Raw genomic sequence first — 4,394 nt, forward strand, 5'->3', positions numbered from 1 at the left:
TTGCAGTTCAGGGAGATCATCCGCGAGGAGGTGGTCGAGATTGTCCGGGGTCAGATTCCGGAGTTGTTTGGGACTATCAAGTCCGCTATGATGGAGTACTTCAATGACAGATACGCAGCCCTTGCTGAGACAGCTGCCGTTGCAGCTACCTCGACTGTAACAGCGGAAGGGGGAGGGACTGGCCGAGTTTTTCAGTACCGGGACTACGATAACACAAAGCCCCCGACTTTCGATGGTAGTCAGGATCCTATTGTAACCATGAGGTGGCTGTCTGACGTGGAGGGATGTTTCTTCACGTGCTCATGTCCTACTGACCAGAAGGTCAGGTGTGCCCTGAACTTGTTGAGGACTAGGGCAAAGAATTGGTGGAGATTGGTTACTGGGTCATATACGGATGACCAGAGAGCTGTTGTTACTTGGGATCGGTTCAGGGATATGTTCCGCACTCGCTACATTCCACGGGTCGAGCACGAGCGGTTGTCACAGGAGTTCGTAGATCTGAGATGGGGTACTGAGTCGATGACGGAGATCACCCACATGTTTACTGAGAGGGCGATGTTTTGCCCGGAGTTTGCCTCGGAGCAGTCTCAAATGACACGTTATCTGAGCATGCTCAAGACTGACATCTGTCAATTTGTTGCCACTCAGCGATGTGATACACTGTTGGACTTACAGGAGGCCGCTAGGCGGCACGAGTTGGAGATTGAGCTGCAGTTGAGGGAGCAGCGAGAGGCCCCGACACAGTCACAGCCGGCACCGAAGCGGTCTAAGACCGCTGATACCAGTACTGGTGGACAGTCAGGCCGCACTTGTGGGAAGTGCAGAAAGGCTCATTCAGGGACGTGCCGATTAGGGAGTGGGTGCCACCGATGTGGCAAGTAGGGCCATCTGGCCAGGGATTGCAGGCAGCAGACTCCGATTTCCGGAGTCAGGCTTTGTTATCATTGTGAGCAGGTGGGCCATATGAAGGCCCAGTGTCCTCTACTAGCCGCCAAGCCGGCACAGGCTCCAGCGCCGACTACATTGAGGATTACAGATGAGAGGCCAGGTAGAGCGGAGCCTCCGAAGGCTCAGGGGTGTGCCTTCCAGCTTACGGCCGAGGAGGCCAGGGCAGCACCGGATGTGGTTGCTGGTATGTTTCTATCCTTTATCTCATTGTTTATATCTGCTTTATGCTTATCTATTGTACCTGTGTTTAGGAACGTTTCTAGTAAATTCCTTGCCTGCATTGGTTTTATTTGACTTCGGGGGCGAGTCGGTCATTTGTATCACATATATTTAGTAGGGAGTTCAGTGTGCCAGTGGGCGAGCTAGAGTGTCCGTTACGAGTCTCTATCACCAACGAAAACGGGGTTTCTGCTTCTTCGGTCTACCGAGGATGTGAGTTGGAGATCTTCGGGGTATCCTTTCCGATAGACTTGATTCTGATTCCCATGGGGGAGGTGTGCGTGATTGTGGGTATGGACCGGTTTAGTCGATTCGGTGCCATGATTGATTACGAGGGTCAACGGGTGGTAGTTCGAACCCCAAGTGGGGGAGAACTGATTATATATGGCGAGGGCACCAGAGTGGGATCAGGGTTTTGTTCAGCTGCCAGGGCTCAGCAGTATATTCAGTACGGGTGTGCGGGTTATTTAGCGTATGTGGTGGATACGTGGGTTAGGGATCAGACTCCAGTCATAGAGGTTCCAGTGGTTAGAGACTTTGCAGACGTGTTCCCGGAGGATTTACCAGGGATACCTTCGAAGATGCAGGTCGAGTTCCGGATCGACCTGGTGTCGGGTGCGGCCCCTATCGCCAAGGCGTCGTATGGACTAGCGCCACCCGAGATGCAGGAGCTCTCATCACAGCTGCAGGAACTGCTAGGCAAGCAGTTCATTCGACCGAGCAGTTATCCATAGGGAGCACCAATCCTCTTCGTCAGGAAGAAGGATGGTTCGCACCGGATGTGCATCGATTATAGGGAGTTGAACAAGTTGACGGTGAAGAACCGTTATCCACTCCCGAGGATAGATGATCTCTTTGATCAGTTGCAGGGCGCATCTTGGTTTTCCAAGCTAGAACTGAGGTATGGGTATCATCAGGTCCAGTTCAGAGAGGAGGACGTGGAGAAGACCGCGTTTCAGACTCGTTATGGACATTACGAATTCGTGGTGATGCCGTTTGGGCTCACCAACGCGCCAGCAGTATTTATGGACCTGATGAATCGGGTCTGCAGACCGATGCTTGATCGCTTAGTCATCGTGTTTATAGATGATATCTTGGTGTATTCCAAGACCCGAGAGTAGCACGAGGAGCACCTCAGGGAGTTATTGGAGTTCTGAGACGAGAACGGCTGTATGCCAAGTTCTCGAAGTATGATTTTTAGTTACGAGAGGTCCAGTTCCTCGGACATCTCGTTAACCAGGAGGGGATTTTGGTCGACCCGACCAAAGTCAAGGCAGTCATGCAGTGGGAGGTGCCGAGATCTCCTTCAGACATCAGGAGTTTTCTGGGATTATCAGGGTACTACCAGAGATTCATTCGGGATTTCTCCAAGATTGCAGTACCCCTCACTCGTCTGACGAGGAAGGGGGTGGATTTTCGGTGGGGCCCTGAGCAGCAGAGGGCGTTTGAGACCCTCCGACAGCGTTTGTGCGAGGCTCCAGTATTGACTCTTCCAGAGGGAGTCGACGATTTTGTGGTGTTCTGTGATGCATCCATCATAGGACTGAGGGTGGTCCTCATGCAGAGAGGACGAGTGATAGCCTACGCATTGCGGCAGCTGAAGCCTCATGAGACGAGATACCCTACGCATGATCTAGAGTTGGGAGCGGTGGTTTTTGCTCTCAAGATTTGGAGACATTACCTCTATGGGGTCCGCTTTACCATATACACGGATCACAAGATCCTGAGACACATCATGGATAAGCCGAACCTGAACATGAGACAACGCAGGTGGCTGGATGTAGTCAAGGACTACGACTACGACATCCTTTACCATCCCGGTAAAACGAATATGGTGGTGAACGCTCTGAGCCGCAAGTCAGCTGGGTCTTCCACCCCAGCGGTATGTATGAGGATAGCGGTGGATTCTCCGCTTGTGAGTTTGAACAGGGATGCTCAGGTTGAGGGCATGCGACCAGAGAACTGGAAACTGGAGAGGATTAGGGGCGAGAAGACCCAGTTTGTGCAGGATAGTTGGGGATTGTTGACCCGATGCAGTCGGGTATGGGTTCCGATGTCTGGTGGGGTCAGACAGACAATAATGGAGGAGGCTCACAAGTCTCACTTTTCTATTCACCCGGGGGCCACCAAGATGTACCGAGACTTGAGTTTGAGTTACTGGTGGCCGTGCATGAAGCGAGAAATCGCTTGGTACGTCGAGAGGTGCTTGACCTGTAGGATGGTCAAGGCCGAGCATCAGAGGTTGCATGGCAAGCTGTAGCCCCTGGAGATTCCCATATGGAAATGGGAACAGAGCACGATGAACTTTATTACCAAGCTGTCGAGGACGGCGAAGGGGTTTGATGCTATATGGGTCATCGTGGATCGATTGACCAAGAGTGCCCATTCCTTGGCCATACGGGAGAGTTCATCGGCCGAGATGTTGGCCAACGTGTATGTCCGTGAGATCGTTGCTCGCCACGGAGTTCCAGTCTCCATTGTCTCCGATCGAGATGTAAGATTTACCTTCCGTTTCTGGCAGAAGTTCGACGAAGAACTGGGCACGCGGCTGCCCTTTAACACAACATTTCATCCGCAGACCGACGGTCAGAGTGAACAGATCATTCAGACCCTCGAAGATATTTTGAGGGCGTGTTTCATTGACTTCGGAGGGAGCTGGGATTCCCACCTACCCCTTGCAGAGTTCGCCTACAACAAAAGCTATCATTCCAGCATTGGCGCCTGCCTTTTGAGTTGTTGTACGGGCAGAAATGTCGCACCCCGGTTTGTTGGGGTGAGGTCGGACACAGGGTGATGGGATGAACGGAGGTAGTCTTGCAGACTACTGAGAAGATTCAACAGATTAGGCAGCGACTGCAGACTGCTCAGAGTCGGCAGAAAAGTTACGCCGACAGACGCCGATCTAAGTTAGAGTTCCAGGTTGGTGACATGGTACTCCTGAAGGTCTCGCCCTGGAAGGGTGTGATCCGCTTCTGGAAGAGGGCGAAATTGGGTCCCCGATACATTGGGCCGTTCAGGATCGTTGCTAGTGTTGGCAAGGTTGCATACAGATTGGATCTTCCGGAGGAGCTCCGTCAGATACACAACACTTTTCATGTTTCGCAATTGCGAAAATGCATCATGGATCAGGAGGCAGTAGTATCGTTGGATGATATTCAGGTCGATGAGCGCCTGAACTATGTAGAGAGGCCCGTGGCCATTCTGGAGAGGAAGATGAAGGTTCTGCG

Source organism: Lactuca virosa, chromosome 4, assembly GCF_052849685.1.
Source record: "Lactuca virosa cultivar CGN04683 chromosome 4, Lactuca_virosa_CGN04683_v6, whole genome shotgun sequence".
Taxonomy (NCBI): domain Eukaryota; kingdom Viridiplantae; phylum Streptophyta; class Magnoliopsida; order Asterales; family Asteraceae; genus Lactuca; species Lactuca virosa.